The sequence below is a fragment of the Dicentrarchus labrax genome, unplaced genomic scaffold (assembly GCF_905237075.1).
Source record: "Dicentrarchus labrax unplaced genomic scaffold, dlabrax2021, whole genome shotgun sequence".
Classification (NCBI taxonomy): Eukaryota; Metazoa; Chordata; class Actinopteri; family Moronidae; genus Dicentrarchus; species Dicentrarchus labrax.
In genome coordinates, this window is record NW_026136710.1 from 3,611,288 (window position 1) to 3,629,774 (window position 18,487).

An 18,487-nucleotide genomic window follows, 5' to 3' on the forward strand; every position below is an offset into this window, starting at 1 on the left:
AAGCACATTATCTGTGCACTAACTACAGCAAAAGGAGCCCTGATGGATATGACAAACCAGTGTGCAAACTAACAGGACAAAGCAGCGTCCTCTCCTCGCCTTGCACAAACTAATGGCTGCTTGTTATGGAAGTAATTAAAAGATGGATTCATTGATGGCTTTAACCTGTCAGCTCAATCCAGATGAAAGTGCTGAGCCAAGGATACACAGTACTGTAGCAGCAAGATTCACCATCCGAGGAATTCCCAGCTGTGACTCATAGGCTGGTTATTGTTGTGTGTGGCATGCTGGTGTGGGAGGGAAAGCCGCCTTGCAGGAATCTCTGATTCCCTCCACTGCTCATCCGCCTCATTTTTTTGAAGGAGGGATCCTCAGTGTAATGCAAATACAGCTCTGATCAATGTCAGGGAGGATATGATGAAACAAAGCTCTGAATATTTCCATCTCATACATTTCCTGTCATCTTCTACATGTCTTGCTGCTTCTGAATCTCGTACAAGCTTCTTTTTTTTTTTTTTTTGCTGTGCTGATTTAGTTTCTTCCTTTGCTTTTTTCCTTGCCTGGCAAAACCTGCTCCCTCTGCAATTCTCAGCAGCACTCTTTGAGAAATCTTTGAAAGGTTCATGCTGACATTGGTACTGAATGACAGAACATTACCAAGTTTTCTATTTCACATTTATTAGATAGTAGTGCAACACAGGGCAGGCTTCAGATTGTACTGTCAGTCATCTTAATCAGTGCAGTTGTCAAACAATAATGTATACAGTATATTCCCTGTACATTACGAGCTAACAGTGCTGTTTGATTGTATTGGTCTGGTTTCTGCCCAATTAGACTACTTTTGATTATGCTGGGTGGGGGAAATAGCATTGAGCTGGTAGATGAAATTTTGGCTGCTTTTGTGAACATTTGGCTGCGTTTTAAAAATATTGTGAAAACACTATTACTAAACAAGCTGTCATTTGGTGGTCAAAAACATATTTTATTCATTAGCCAGCTGATGCTAGCTGGCAGTGAACAATCTTCACTTTTAAGAGATTCTGCGTGAACAAAATGTTTATGTTGCCAATTTGCACTGTGCTGATTTAGATTTACTGCAGCCGATTCATTCTGAGCCATTTACTGATCAATTTTGAAAACTAGTTATTGGTGGCTTTGTGTGTGGTGTGTTCCATTCTATAGTTTTTAAATAGCTTTGATTTTCGTGTTTTTTGTGGCTTAGATTTCATAGCAGTATTTGACCACTTTATTGTGGTTGCACTATGATACCAGAGGTGCATTTCGCAATTTGTCTGACTGCACTGTGCGTTACGGTATAGCCTATTTATGCATTTCGTCTTTGGTTATTTTATGTATATATGAAGCTTTGTATGCAATATCTTTCTTTCTTCTACATGGGATTTTGGCAAGGTTGGCAAGTTGTGATTGTGCTGGAAAACTCTCAGTCTGTTCTGGAAACACTGAGTGCTGAAACTGTGACATTGCTGAGTATAAATTGTCACTTGAGGATTACATTTGCAATACATCTTCAAGTAAATTCAGTAAACAGTACCTCCTTTCTGTAACCTTCATATGGAAGAGTTTATGGATCTGATCAGTTAAATGACGCTATTTTTAATTTAAAGACAATTTAATAAAAGACAAGACATGGGCTGATGTTTCCTCAGCTGTTGAAGGACATTGTAAATACAGCCTTCTTGGAGTATTGTGCATTGACTAGTGGACCATGTTGAAATGCACTTCTGGTCTGATTAGCCCAGCTGCTACTTGTGCACATAGATCACGTATCCATTCAGTTTCTGGCCTGAACACACCCATCAGCATTTGAGGACAACCCCAGCTCATTGCCTTTGGGGAAGTTTGGGACTCTCTACAGTGACCTCTGCCAACGTTTTGTTTTAGTAGAAATGACAACCTGAGAACAGAATGAAAAAAAAAAATGGTGCAGGGAACACTGAGAATCAGTACAGAGACACTTCCTGTCTTCACTGCCAACATTGTCGCTGCCATATGTTCTGCAACAAATGAAAGGAGTGTTCCTAATAGGCCTGCAGGTACTGTATATTAAAGCACATTAGAGCATATAGTCTGCATGGTCGGGCCATAGATTAACTTGCACAAACCTCGGTCAAGCAAAGGATCAATGACCACCTTTACAATGCATCATTACTCCAGCGACAATGAGGATTCCTGAATGATAATGACTCCAGGGATCAATATTATCCATATACCTGCACTATCTTCTTCAAAGATGACTCTGCTGTTTTGTCATCTACCTCTTGCTGAGTCACAGTGACAGCAGACGAGGTATAATATCTTCAACACTTGCCAGGAAATTGCTCAGTGACGCTTGCAAAAGATGACTGCAGATTTCTTTTCACCTCCTGTTCCTCTAAGCTGGTGCCCTACGACATCGTCAGACCGTGAGGTTGTTCGGAGAGGGGCTGAGTGGCATCGTAATAGGATTAGCCTTGTCATATACAGTTATTTCTGGAAGAGCTCTGCACTGTAATACCGGCCCTTGTGCATTGATTCAATTACTTATATTCATAAAAACTCACACACACACAAGGGCAAACACACCTGCTTGCAACCAAAAGTGTGTCCACTTCTGATATTCAGAAACCACCACTATAACCTCTTTAAAAAGGGAGAATGTAAGTAATGGATTGACAAGTGCCTTTCATCTCCACCGGCTTCTACGCCTGATGTTATATATTGCTCTGTTTTCTGCCCCCACTTTGTTTACCGCCCTATCATTGATCAATATTTGTAGTCTCTTCTTTAACCCTCACCCTAGGTTCTCTTGTCGCCCTTGGACACTAAATCAAAACCAAATCCCTGTGAGGAGTGGTCAATACTTCATAGTGCAGCTGTCACTCTGCGCTCCATATTTCACCCTGAGGTGGGCAGCCTTCCTGACCAAGCGTTCCTGAATAATATCTAGCCATTAAATTGATTCTATTCAATTGTTGAACAGGCTATGAAATTATCATTGATATTCAGTCGTCGTATTAACGGAAGCTCTTGTGTTTGTGAAGTGAGATCAGTATACAGATGAAGTTGAGGTGAGGAAACAGTATTTAAAGTCAAACTGGAATTTGAAGTCTCCTCGTGCTTTGCAGACAGAAATAAGCTTTAATTATACTGCAGATGCTGTGCCTTTTCCATTTTGGAAAATATTTTTTCTACACTTAGAACTTCTACGGATATAACACAAATAATAACAGGAGTGACGTACAGAGTAACGTACAGAGTAACGTACAGAGTAACGTACAGAGGAACATGCAGACTAATGAATAAGTTAACGTATAATGTACGAATACGAATAAGACAATGTATTTTTGTAAAAACAGGTATTCGGAGTAATCAGCATTTGTTTTCGGGATACCAGATGTCGGACAAATGGCCTTTTTGGACTGTTGTGCTTTCAATTTGTTTCTTGGGAGCTGTAGTTTCCTCTGTGCTCACAAAGTAAGCAAGGAAGCACAGAAAAAAACTTGTTCAGCTTGGGTAAAATCACAAAGGTTTCAAATTCTTGTAGCAACTGCTGTAGTGGATTCAAATTTTTATTAGAATGTAAAGTAAAAGTAAACCCAGCGACCAGCTGTGTTTTTTCTGAAAGACCAATGAAAGAAGTGCTGAATGGGAGATTGCAGAAGTTGCAGATGGAACAGAGGCTAGACAGGTCGTGACTTCAGCTCTGTATACAGTCAGTGTTACAGTTTAATTTAAATCACTGTGCTGGAAATGGGAAATGGGGATGTTCTCTAGAAATGCAGAGAAGCCATGCACTACATTAGTAATGAGACAATGCGATTAAAAACAAAAGCACAACGCTGATGTAGATGGATTTGACTGGTGAGGATGAATGGAAGTTCTTTCTTTCTTTCTTTCTTTCTACCTCTCCTGCTGTCTATTCAACCAACCTCTGGCTGACAAGGAGGGGAAAAGCAATTAACATCACTGTCACTATCCATCTATTATCCTCCATCCTAATGGAAGATGACAAATTATGGAGTGCAATATAGGATGCCATGACCCACCCCCTAAACACTGTGTGTGTAGGTGGGTGAGATGGGGAAAAGTAGTTTCCTCTATTCACCCCGCGAAGTGGTTTAACTCATAATCTATGCCCAGAAACTAGGCCTGGCACTGTAAGGCTTCAGAAAGGAATCATAAGGGATACAGAACGACATTAGTGTTCACTGCAGTGGTCACATGACATAAAATGTCATCATTCTCCTGTACAGTAACTTACAATTACATTGGACATCAGCTTGACAAGGAATAAATGTCACAAATGACAGCTGGAGTGATGCAACTGTGAGGTCCTCATGAGAGCTTCATACGTTGCTTCTGTTGTATCTTCGACCATTTGAGCCCAGTACTGTTAATACAAACTATTTCAATTGTTGGTCCTCCCAAATTATTGTGGATTATCCAGAGCTACATTAATACTGTTTTAAAGTGCAGTTTTTTAAATCTGTGAACAAAGATCTCTGGCTCCGCCCCTTCCAGCAGAAGATGCTGGAAGACTCCCACACACACACACACACACACACACACACACACACTTTTGTTCACCGCCATTGGATTTTTTATCTCCACATACTGACATAGAACTCAACCGGATGGTTCTGCACCTGAGGGATAAACTGAGTCAGTGTTCATTTCTCTTGTTATAGAAAGGTCTACCTCTACTTCACCTCAGGGACACTGTGGTTCTTGGTGCGGACCACAAATGTTGTTTCTCATCTTAGGGATCATCAACCTCCAGGCCTCCACCCCCTCCCCTCCCAGTTTTCCCCCTGAATGCTCTACTCCCCCCATCTCTTTCCCCATACTTACAGTTCAGCATCTCTTCGCTTCCACATGGAGTCATAGAGAAGATATTTGCACAAACACGCCTTTTCCCAGCTTTCATCAATTACCATTTGCAGGTCAATTCAGCTCATGTCTGTTTTCACATTAGTCCATAGGTCAAGCCAATAACCTGAGTGTGATTACATGTTGCTTTGACTGATGTGCCCTGGCTATACTGCCGCCCACACTTGCCTCATTGCATTAAGTTTCACATGACACTTACTCATGCATGTCCTGGACAGCATCCATACACCCACACACACAGATGTCAGTTCAAAGGAGAAAAAAGGTGACCAAACCATCAAGGCTTTTACACTCTGGGAAGATAATTTAGGGAAATATAATTGCTGACATGGCCTTCCTCAGAACATGAACAGTGAGAAAGTCAAGGCAAATTCAACAGAGATGACAGCCAACCACAACCAAAAGAGGTGTAAACACTCGGATAGCCACGAGACAGAGACTCAGGCTAATAATGCTAACGCTAACACTAAAATAAAACCTAGTACAAAGAACAGGAATACAAAAATACAACTGCTTAAATATCACCTTCTCTAATGAGATTTACTTTTTCAAAGCCAATGAACCGGCCTCTGCCATTCCTGTTGCATAATCCAGATTTCTTTTTATGATTTTTCTTTTACTTTAATAGCGGCTCACAGATGTCACACAAATGTCACTTGCTGTGCTTGTAATTAGTGCACAAGCGTAGAGACCTTCAAAGTCGGTATTCTTTCCTCTTAACTTATCCTCTGTCTTCCATTTGCTCCTGTGATTGGAAAAGAAAGTGAAAGAAGAGAAGGAGGTTGCAGCCCCGAAGCATTTTCCAGCATCGTCAGGTTCATGTCATACCGGGTAGTTTGGTCCTTTTAATGCTCAGGAAACAGGCTGTTTCTTTGTGATACTGTATTTGCACCTGAACAGAGAGGAAACATTAATTTCAGGGGGGAATGATAACGGTAAGATATTATAGAAAGATTATGGCGAGCAGTGGTGCAAAAAAAGGGTTGCTTTTCATACTCACACAATGTTTGTCTAATTGCTGTGTGCTTGCAGATATTCATTTCATCCATGCAATCAAGCCACAATATATAGCCACTTAAAAGGCCCAGGGTCGTAACACATAAATACGATGATGTAGCTTAAAAGTTTTACACCAAAGCTTCAGGTAATAAACAGATCTAAAGAGTAAAATGGCCATTAGCTGGTTTCAAATCATACTGTTACATAAGCAAAAGAACAAAGTCTCAAACTCTCGTGCCTTTAAATAAACGTTTGCGTCATTATTTCTCTGAGGAGCAAAATGACTTGACACTTTGGCATTTGCCGGTTTGTAGACAAAAGTATCTGCTCTCCGTGGGGTTTGGAGACATGACACATAAAAGATCACAGGGCGAAGGCAAACCGGGCTGTTGTCATGGAACTTTCCAGCACAGAGAATGAAAAGACGTCAAAAATAGCATCTGGCTCATTCACTGTAAGTATTTTATCCCCCATTATTTTCGGTGAAGCTCAGGTGTGATAGAGAGCATTTGTTCGTTATGGCGGAGCTCCATTTCGTCCGCACACAGAAATAAAGTGTCATATTAAGGTGTTATACAGAACCACACTGAAGCTGCTATTATAAGGATCACGGTGACACGACTGGAACATCAAGAAACTGCTTTTATTCGCAAGAGGCTGCAAAAAACTTTTCACACATTGAATAATTCCTGCTGGTATCCAACAACAGAGAAAATTATAATAATTTTGCCTCTTAACTCCTCCTCTCTGTCTTTAAACGTTGCCACCTCTTCAAACAGTCTCCTCCGCTTCTGCAACCCTTCACCTGTGTGTGTTAAGAAATGTAATTGCTTTAACCTGCCGGGCTATTCCAGAGGCCATTTGTCTCGTTACTTAACACCACTCAACAGTATCTCAACCTTTCACAAGCTCCTTTGTGTAGCTTTATGAGAGGGTGGAAACAGAAGCCAGATAGGAGGCCACTGTAGTGTGTCCGGCTCATTGAGCAGTTATATTCAGCATGTTGCTAACATCACAACAAAATGAGTGTAGCTGATGATTTGAGTGAAGTTTAGTAATGTTAATATGTAGAATAGAGTTTGTCAATTACTTTGTATGAGTATGAATCACTCAGTCTTGTTCTAAAGTACTTACTCAGTGGAGTTGGAAGTTATAACAAAAACAAGTAATTACCCACATCTCAAAATACATTTTTCAAAGGTGTGTGTGTGTGCAAAGTATGCGCCGGAAGATGAGTGGAGTGTGTAATTACAGGGAAAACAAAGCAGTGCATCCTGATGCATTCTAAAGCAGACCTTGCTAACAACCCCCTTTGTTTTTTACGCATGAAATTATGTGCCCACCAGGGCGTATAATTAGAAATCAATTAAACTCCATATCACACATCCAACTAAATTACTCAAAACTGTTTTGCAGTATATTATCTAAGTGTACTCCCCAAAGGCTGTAATATTGAGAGGTTTGGGGAAGATTGCAAAAATGTCAAGTTCATTCATTAGTACTGAAGAGAATGTGAGGGCGGTTATGAGCATCATTTTAGTGCCTATATAAATGAGAGTGACATGTTTACAGTGAGTTTCCAAATCAGAGCGTTTGTTTGAATGCTGGTGTGATTCACACAGATATACACACAGTGTATTTCTCTTATTGGTGAAGCAGCTAAATGTATACAGATGGATAAGCATTACATTACAAAGACTCCAAGGTTTCCATATTGCAGCTCCACAGTGTCTTTTCTTTAGCAGCCTTGTATCCCCAAAAGCAATGTCCATATTACACGATTCTGGCGACCACTTCACCAAATTTGCAACATGTGATTTGAGATGATTCCTTTCGGTGAAGCTAATTGACATGTGTTTGGTTTGGTTGTGTGTATCTGTCCGCAGCTAATTTCACATACTACTGGACCCATCAGCCTAAGATTGTTTGTCCACATGTATGACTGTACGCTCAAGGACCTCTCGTAGTTATGGTGATTCACAATTCTTTAAAAACCTATTTTATTTAGTTTTATACCACCATTGACTGCTGGCTCCTCACTCCTTGTACTGGCCAGTGCTGCAAGTGATCAACAACTGCTTCAGTGTGGAATGTAGTCTCTGCTAGAGACAACATACATGGCAGTCACATTAGTGTTGGCAGATTCTTTGGTTGACATTTTCACCTTGAAATTGACATTTTACATCACTGGTGTTTTGTAATTGTCTGAGGTTTGTCTCTATATAGCATGTCTGCTCTTCATAATGTGACCTAAATGTTGTCTCCCTTTCATTCCACTCTCATGCAAACACACTGGACACACAGCCTGCCCTGCACTTCCTGTTCCCCACCCACATGTCCCCAAACCTGGCTGCAAGTGATAATCTTGTTTTTTGTTTTAAAAAAAAAGTCATATTTGGGACTAAACATTCATGTGTGAGCCCATGCACAATTTTATCTGCAGATAATCACTGGTTGCTGGTGACATGTTGCTGCCAACTGACGCTGCCGATCTTTATGCAAGCAGTATCACAAATTGCTTTTGTGGAACGAGCCCTTGTACCTCGAGATTTATGTCCAATGTCAGTGTTCAGTGCCAATGCGGGAAGTAGTTTGTCCTTCATGTTGGACAATATTGTAGATTCATAATTGCGTAGCACGTCTTGTGCAGGAGTTTTATATACACAGACCTGTAATTCACATGTACATATTTATTAACCATAACCACAGTCCTTTTGAAATGAAAAACATTGCTGCTGTTATGTAAAGCAGGGTTTTGAAGAAGTGCCTAATAAATGGCTGTTTGATGACTTGATGTCCCCAATCCTTGATTACATCATCATGCAACTGTTTTCACAGACCGAGTATTGCTCCTGAAGATGAGTAAACGGATCCTTGTGTGTAAAATTGATAGCATTCCCCTAAAATAAGTACAATAAAGCTGGTTTGATACCTTTGCATTAAGTACGTAGAGACTGCAAGAACTGCGATTTGTGGCTTGTGTTTTCCTCTAAATGTTTGTGATGCTGGTGGAGGTTGTTGCAATTAAAGACAGCAAGTTAGAGAGAGACTTTCAGTAGTCCTTTTCAGTAACAAATAACTAACAAAGAAATTACCGCTCTGTATGAAAGAATGAATGAACGCAAACACAAGGATTGCACGACTGTACTCTCCTATCCAGTAACGAGACAGGACGGAATAACGTCATAAGCAGATGTAACTCCAGTTCTATAAATCTGTGTGCAGCTCACTGTCGCTCTGTATCACAAAGTAAATTAAAGAACGTAAACACAGTTACGGTGGGGGAATATAAAGCACGATACAGCCTGCACTGCAGAGGCGATATCAACGGGTGAAATCTGATGCTCAGCTATAAATCTAACCCTTTGCTTCGACTGTAAATCCATCTATACAACGGATTTCTCATACTGAAAACTCCCCCGAGACTTTGTTCATTGTGGGTTTCACAGCCTACCCTTTAATTTATAATATTATTATTATTGTCATTACTGTCCTTTTACTCATGAGAACCTGCGCAGATGACATTACCATCAATCATGTTCAACCATAACAATAAAGCTTTGTTTTGCTGGACACAAACACACAGAACTTCTCTTTATCTTTCCTCCCTTTTGTTGTTTTTCCTCCAGTATTTTTCTCTGCGTCCACCCACTCACCTACTCCGATGCTGCATGTGAGCATATTTTTGACTGATCAAAGACTATAGATGACGGCTCATGAAAAGGAAAAAGGAAGAAAAAGGAGAATACAATAGAAAGAGACACAGATTTATCAGTTTGAATGCCCAGATCATGATTTCTGAAATCAAGAACAGAGCTCATGTTATGTTAATGTGGCAGCAAATTAGTGCCAGTTGAGTACTTTTATGTTGTGCATATGTGTGTGTGTGCAGGCATATCCTGATATGAATTAGTGTGTGTGTGTGTGTGTGTGTGTGTGTGTGTGTGTGTGTGTGTGTGTGTGCGTGTTTGGTTTTATTCATTTCAACCCTCAAATTAAACAACAGCTGCTGGATAGAAATGCAAATGTATCTGCATTTTTATTTGACTGGGTAAGAGGGACGTCCTCCCAGGCTTCCTTCCTCGCTCCTTGAGATTTCTCCTGTAATGGTTATTTCTGAGAGCGGAGGAGAGGAGTGCTCATTCACTGGAGTTCATAATGGCCCTTCTCTAGCCATGCAGAATGGGATGGGTTTTTGGGGGATTGCTTACTCTCTCTGCCCAGACACCCGCATTGAACTCTTTTAGCCTCAAACTTTTTGCCGCTGTCTGGCACCGTTCAGAAGGTACAAATACAAAGACAGTGGGAACAGACATGCAAAGTAACACTCACATACATACATGCATTACATTAGCTGTTATGGGCTAAATGTTCAGGAAAGGAAAAGGGGGCAAATTTGAGATTTTAGCAACTGAGAAAGTGAGACCGGGTTGAATATCAACAATCTTTCTCCAGAATCGCTTTTATTATTACAATATCGGTACCATCCAACCATTTAAATGTACTAAAAAAAACTCTCAACTGCTTTAGGATTGGGACTTGGCTGCTACTCAAATAGTTCGGTCAAAGCTGCTTTAACTGCACCGATTTAGTATTGCACTCACATAACATTGTCAGATTCACGATGGATAGTTTTTTTTAAAAAAGAAGCTCTAAATCAATGCAGCAGAGCCAGAAGTAGCATTGTCCTTTTATTCCACACATTCTTCTTCCTGGTGGAAACCTGGAGCCTACATCAGTAGCCTACTAAGTGTTTGAAGTGGGTCTGCAGTGTCTACCAGATTCAGTTTTCATCATGGGGCCCATTTACACTTTTATCAGCCTTGCTTGTGCTGCTATATTTTTTATCAAGCAAAATGCCAAAAATACACTTATTCTGCCTTCTTGATTTTGTGAATATCTTTTTAGATATAGATTTTTGGAGTGTTAGTCAAAACACAAAACAAGCAGTTATTTGGGCTTAAAGAAATAATGATGGGCATTTTCTGCTATTTTCTGACATGTTATCATTAATCGAGGAAGTAATTAGCAGATTAATCGATAATGAAAATGATTGTTAATTATTGCCCTAATTGATGATCCAGCACAGACCATTTTCTAATGACTAAGATGTTTTTCGGGGTCATTTGAAGTCATAAATACTGATTATAATCCAGTATAAAGTGATTCATTGGGATTATTTAATAGACTGAATCGCAGCCTGTATGGTGTGATTACATTAAATGGCACTCTGGGTTTTTGGCAGTGTGGTGCTCCAGCGGTTTTAAGTTGACTCTGCAGATCCTGCAACAGTCCGTCATCCCTCAGTAAACTTCTTCCCAGGAGCCACATTTCACTCCAGCTCCTCTTTGTTCTGTCTGAAACTCAGCAGCGAGAGACTGTGCCAACCATCCTGCATCAACTGCGCCTCCGCCAGACACTGTTGCGCTGTATTCTACGGAAATGCCCACTATTGTGCGTAGGAGATAGGTCCATACTATCGATTTTCATTCTGGCTATTACTCCTGCGCCCCCCCCTCCCTCCCTCCTCCTCTCCTCTCCTCTCCTCTCCCCCCCTCCTCCTCATCGCGCTCACGCTTCCCACCTCCCCTCCCAGCCTCTCTCCTCTTCCCTTGGACTGCAGCAGAGAAACCGCTGCATCGAGAGAAGAGAAGAAACAAGAAATCTCGGCGCGATGCCTCCTGCCTCTGCTGCTGTGTAGAGAAATCGGGGAGACTCATCGAGCTCGGTGCGATGCATCTGGTCCTCTGCACACTGTAAGTGTTTCTTTTCTTTTAAATGGGCCAAACTTCTTCCCCCCCACCTGCACTCCGCTGTAGTGTCACATAGATCGCATCTTTCTTCTCTGTGTGGATAATTTAATATGCAAAATGGAAATAGGAGATATCTGCAGGTGATATGCACCTGCTGGTTAAAAATGCTTTTTAATTTTTTTGTAATGGCAATAAAATTGGGAATAAACCTCCTGTGCGATGATTGACGGAAAAGTTGGGGAACTTTCTAAGAGTTGTCTAACATGTGCATCATTAAGTGTGCTTGGGAAAACACACTTACACCACATAAGCTGTATCTGATCAAATCTTTGTGCTTTTTAATCAGTGAATATTGTAAGACCTGTTTCATTTACAGTTATTCTGAGTGCAAAGTTAATTTTATGAAATGCAGCAAAAAAAAAAAAAAAAAAAAAAAAAGACCTTATGCACAATTTAACCAGCAGTTTAGACTTCCCAGATCTTACATGTGTGTGCTGGTGGTGGGGTGTTACCATCCTGTCGTGCTCACTGGTCGTGGAGAGATGAGTTGGTACACACGCACGCACGGCGGAGGCAACCCCGAGCTTCCCCCGTCCGCCGGGCGCGCACATGCAGGCTGGGTGAGTCTGCAGTGAGCTGAGAGAGCAGATCCATCCATTAATGCTCGATGCAGTGTGGGGATAGTCATCTAACTGTACAGCGCTCTGTGCCGCCGCCTCGCAGGGGAGGATTGATTCCCAGGCAGCAGGACAGCCCGAAATCTAATTATGGGACGCGACTTGCGTCAAAAAGACTCGTCGGTGATTGATGTTCCTTCCTGTACGTGGTCTGTGGGCTGCGCTCAGCCGCTGGAGCCGCTGTGCACGCTGCAGTGTAGTGAACGGTGCAAGTGGAACAAAGAGGCGGAAAGTGACAGATGAGTTTTCAATAAAGCTGCCCCGGGAGGCTGAACGGGCAGTTTGATTGGCTCAAACATGTAGAAATTCTGACCAGGTGTTTGCTTCAAGGCTCTGACTGCACGCAGGTTCACGCTGAATAGATATTTGTCAAACACCCAAGTCGGTAAATTAATGTTTGCCTTTAGGCCTTTATATACCTCAGTGTTTGCTTCAGCAGATGACAATCCGGCCGTCTTTTCATTCTATTTCAACATTTTCTATTGTGTGTTATCTTCGGCTGTAATGGATAGGAAACTAAGCACAAAGAAAGATTTGGCTCGCATGGGTCTGCACCACATGTCATGATGAAGGCCAGGGCAGAGAAGTCAGGATGCAATCTGTCAGCCAGTCAGTAGCCTGGAAAGCCGTTCAAATGTGCAACCACACAGAGAAAGATGGTTGCAGCAGATAACAGAAGACATATGGATGCTCTAGAATCCTCACTGCTGTACATGATTTTGGATGGTAGTAGTCTGTGTGCTGCACTGTATCACATCTCAACTGCAGGGGGTGCAATGGCACACAACGTCAATGGAAGAGGGCAATTTACGTGCTAATATGCCCGAGGAGACACAAAGATTTGAAAATGTTTCAACTTGAGCAGAAAATTTGCACTTATTGCGGAGCTTCGTGAATCTGCTTCAGAAACGTTCGAAGTTCGAGTGGAAAAAGGAGAATGTTGTGCGAATATTTGGAGATAGCTCATCATTATAAACAGTGGTACTCATTTTCCCATTGGGTGCCATTAAACCATTGTAGAAGAAGAGGGCGCGATGAGACACAGTCGACAGAGCTTCAGTCAAACCTCAAGCGCCAATCAGTCAAATTCATGCCCCTGACACAAGGTGGAAATTCTGTGTTGGTAACTGGATTTTGTTACCTTCACACAGGCTAGCTGTCTCCCTCCGTTTAAAGTCTTAATGCTGAGCTAAGCTGACAAACTGCTGACTGTAAGCTTCATATTTACTGTACAGACATGAGAATGATCTTACATGACGGTCAGCAAAGACACATTTTTTGTTAAAATTTTAGTTAAAAAGTTAAATAAAGTTTAAAGTTACGATTAAGGTCCACGTGAGGACAAAAAAATATTCACCAAAAATCTGTCTGACGATAATACACAGAAAAGACACACACACTTTCCATCAAATCATGGTTTGGGCATCCACACAGGGACCCCCTCAGCAGCTGGCCGAACTCCAGCAGTTGGTAAAACCTCACAGCCATCATTATATACAAGCAATCAGGCAGCCTGTGTGTGTGTGTGTGTGTGTGTGTGTGTGTGTGTGTGTGTGTGTGTGTTTGCGTGTGTATGCACATCAGGAGGAGAACCCAAATTAAGTGCTGCGTTGTTCGATAGTTCCCATTGCAGCAGTGCATTTGTGAATATATGGCTTTATGTGTTTCTGCTTTCCGTTCAGTGGGTGTGGGAGCTCTAAGGCATGATGCTGCTGTATAATGTAGTTTGTGTTCATTACTTTAATCTAAACCCTGACTCCACTGCTCCCCCGGCAGTCATGCTACGTCAACAGCCTCTTGATGCTGCGCGTTTTAAAGTGCTTGTTCATCAGCCTCTGCACACTTTTATGGAAAAGCACAGCACACGTTTCCAGTTCATTACAAGTTCATTTGTGGGTTTTTGGGAATCTAATCCAACTTTTTCGTCAAAGAAATCCACTTGAGTTTTCCTACAAAGTCTCCAGACCTGCAGGCAGTTGTAAAAAGCTGTCACTTTCTGTGTTTCGGCCTAGCTCCATCTGTAACCTCTGCACTTTGCTCTATACTAATTTGGTCACTTTGTGTCACCTCTGTCAGTCTTAGGGGGTAAAGAAGTTTATTTTCTTCACCCGTTTTCTAGCAGAGGGTTGAGATCTTCAAAACTGTGTGATGCTGATCTCGCAGACGTCAACTTGGGATGACTGAAATGTTTGCCCACAGTGAAGCTTAATGTTTAAATCCATTATTTCTGCACATTGTGGGACATTTTCCACCAATATAACTACAAACGTGACTAAGCTTATATTTTCTTTACTGCACGAGCTGGGTCACTGCTTGGGGATTGTAATCGCTGGTAAAAAAAAATACAAAGTCAAGGGGCTTTGCTGAGCGGTGAGAGGTACATGCTGTGAAATCTACACTATTTTAAATATTTTTTATAAGTTGCAAATTTTGAAGAAGTGCATTTTATTAAAATTCTACTTTGAGATGGCAACATGGCTGGTAGCCTGTGGGCAGTCAAACTGAAAACAACCATGCGTTAAAAGGGAATATTTGAGGTATAGATCCATGAGATTGAAGGTTTATCAGACAGCAAAACACTGCACAATGGTTTATAATTCTCTGAGATGGGATTTACAGCTCTGGACAGTTATCACAATGACAATAATTTTATCTTTTGTTGCAGTAATTGTGAGGTAAACAGTAGAATTAAACCCTTTAAGTTACAAAGTAATCAGACTGGCCAACACAGAGCCTTGCTGGATGAGGTCACGTTGTCACCAGGGTTGGGGCTGTTAAACTTTTCTTAGAGACGATCCTGCATGTTTTTGTCCGAGCTGCTGCGTCACCTGAGTGGCCTCATATAAATGAATGAGGGAGCTGCTGTTTTTCATGCAGAGCTACAGTCGATCTTACAATTGTTAGATAGTTTTATTGTCTTGGGAATGGTCATACATGTACCTTACACGTATAATAAATGTTGGTGCAGTATGTACTTTGTAGACCTCTTTTGTGTGGAGGTGTTTGACCCAGCTATATCCAAGCACATTTAGAAACATCATAAAATCAGGTCAACATTTAGGGATTTAAAGGACACCATTTCTGTCTTATAGTTACTGTAATTCAAGTGTAAGGCTCGTGTCAGCAGCCCTCAGCTTGATCGATTGTATTGAAGGATTATCAGACAGGATGTTAAAGTGAAAACACTTATTTCCAACATGGTACCAAGATGTTAGTAAGACAAAGGAAATCACAAAGAAGACATGCAACATATAAACTAAACAATGCAATCCTGAAATCCAAAATCACATCTCCACAATTTAAGAAATATAAAATAACTCCCACATCAGGACAGCTAAAGTCTGTCTTTGCAAAGATATGTTTCCCCATTCCACATGAAGCTTTATCATTGCATAGAAAGTCCTGCGTTATTCCTGTCAGAACCTAAACCTCACTTGTGTAGCATCTGCTGAGCTTGGCATGTAGTTTCATTCACACGATGTACATTAGCAAATGCTCACTGCAGCCATCTGTGGGTGCCGCAGAAAGCCTGTAGGGCTCTGCACACACCACTGTCATTTACATATTGTCAACCAGTATGGCGCATGCGGATACAGGATCGTATCTGTCTATCTTACATGTTAATATCTCTATTCCCCCTCATTAAACACTTTTTGTTGAGAGAAAGTCTTGAAATACAACAACGTCGTGCAGAAAACATTTGATCCATTTCATCCTGCACAGTATGTCTTCCAGGATCCCACAGTACGCACCTGCAGAGTGTATGCGTGTGTGCACGCATCTACTGTATGCATGCGTTTGTGTGTGTGTGTGTGTTTCCGTGCGTGCGTTTGCGTGGGTGATTAATGAACGTAGCTGGATGGCGTCAGCGGGCCATGACAGCACGACTGCGAGGAAATCATTTCTTCCCTCTCCGTGGACTGCTGATTCAGAGCACGCAGGATTTTTTGCTGATTGCTAAAATCACATCATAAGGGTGCTGTTATAATAACCCCAATCACAGCATCACAGCTGAAGGCGAGGGGAGTCGCCATCAAAAGGAAATAAAAGCCATGAACCATATTAGCTTGCCTGTTTATGGGGGCAAAGGCCAAGGTTGCTGGTTCAAATGTGGGAACTTCTTATATAACCATATGTATCCCTTACGTCAGCAGTATATGGTGTGTGAAAATGCCGTATAGGTTGCTTCAAAAAAAGGACCGGAGGTTTGGACTGGACTTTTAAGAATTATCTCTGTAGCTCAAATGGCATGGAAAGACTTAGAAATGTCAGCATTAATGACCATTTGCATAAGGATGAGAACGGTTAGCCTATCATGAATAATGAAATGTCAACAGAAGAGGGATATCTTTCATGTTCTGCATTGCCATCAAGACGATGACTTTGAAATTCTTGGCGCACTCGGACGAGAGAGAGACAAGAGGCTGGAGAGAGAGAAAACGAGAGAGCAGGAAGAAGGAAAAGAAAGAAGAAGTGAGGAGAGATTGGCAGTTATGAAGAGGAAAGCATAGATCAGCAGGGAGGAGGTGAATTGAGACCAGGGATTATACACAGACCTGGATGCCTGTTATGCACCGTTATTCATTTTCCCTCTATTATAATAAAAGTTCCCTCAGTGTTGCAGTGCACTGAGTTGATTGGCTATTTTCTTCTTGGCCATTTGGTGCAGAAACTCTCAGAGCATATCATGAGGTTTATCACAGAGTTCGACCTTTAGTCTCAGACGTCAAGTGCTCAGTTGGAGGAGCTGCGTCGCTGGAAATGAGTTCGGGGGGAAAGTTTGCAAAAAGGACTCAGAAAGCATGTCTATTCCTGTAATATGCTATTTTGAGACTATTTTCAGCAATAGAAAATGTAGCCTACAACATCTAAAGCTCTACTAGAAATAGCTAACCAGCATTGTTGTGTATGGATAAGGACACGGTGTTACTGCGAATGAGCTCCTCTGTCTTTTTTAAACCATATAAGTCTTTCCAACTAATTGTTTTTCGTTGGCTTCCGAGAAAGAGCTTTATTTTTCATATTGTTTCAACATGGTTATTTGATACGTTTTATTATAAAGATATTTGATGAATGTAGATTGTAGTTATAGCTTGTCATTTTGTGCTTATTCGAGTCATGGCGAGAGTTAGATGAAAAGGTCGATACCACTCTCATGTCTGTGTGTTAACTAGTTCTAGAGCCGGAAGGCACATAAATTTGCTTAGCTTAGCCTAAAGAATGGAAGCAGCAGGGGTGAGAGACAGTCTGGCTTTCTTCAAAGTTAAAGAATATGTCTACTAACACCTCTAATGGTCTCTAAATAACACGTTGAATCATTGTTTCGGTACACAAATAGAAATGTTTGTTGCAGGAACTTATGTGCTGTAATTTCTTCTAGGTGAACAACAGCCGGTAGCAGTGACTTCCCATTAGGGTTGGGTGATTGGACGAACATATCGGTAATTGAATCCATTGCTGGTTGTTTTTTTGGCAGCTGTTTTGGTATTTATAGAGCCACAGCGACAGACACAAAGAGGCTACCTATGGCAGAGAGAGGTTTCAGTTTGGTGAGGTGATGGTTTGTTATGGAAAGAATAACCAAAGTGGGTTTTGTGAGTTTTATTGTGTTTCTGTTGAGTTTGAATGAATTTGTTACACTGCATAACTTTACCTGAAACCTTTGTAGAGAGCCAGGCTAGCTGTTTCCCCCTGCTTCAAGTCTTTATGCTAAGCTAAGCTAATCGCCTCCCAGCTCTAGCTCCAACTTAATATGAAAGTGCTGTTGATCTTTTCATCTCACTCTCTGCAAGAAAGCCAACAAGCACATTCGCCAAAGTGCTTTTGACAAAATCCTTTTCTTTCAGGACATTTATTTGAATTGAAAAAATAAAAGCACTTAGCTGATGGCACCACGTTAGGTACAAACATCTGAACTCTCAAGCGGCACTAATTTTGCTAAAACGCTTGAAAAACTTGTCAAACTACTCACAAACCAGTCCTTCCAGAAAAATGCGGAGTTTTTTTGTGGTTGTTGCGGGCAAAAATCCTTGATTATGCAGCACGTTTTCTTAAAAAATGTACATACTACTAATATACTTACAACTGTAAGGTTTTCATCGCGGGGTTTGCAGCTTTTCGATGATGTTCACGTCGCGTAATTACGTCACTTCATAACGTTCCCATGGC

The 18,487-nt window shown here is 41.3% G+C and overlaps 1 protein-coding gene across 1 annotated transcript in view; it reads left to right on the top strand.

Moving 5' to 3' along the window:
• Nucleotides 1-11,463: 11,463 nt before the first annotated feature.
• Nucleotides 11,464-18,487, top strand: part of LOC127370652 (synaptic vesicle glycoprotein 2C-like) — a 42,854-nt gene continuing 35,830 nt past the window's right edge. Inside the window, exon 1 of the mRNA XM_051412891.1 lies at nucleotides 11,464-11,645. The gene's annotated coding sequence lies outside the window, so the exon portion shown is untranslated. The remainder of the gene's footprint in view (nucleotides 11,646-18,487) is intronic.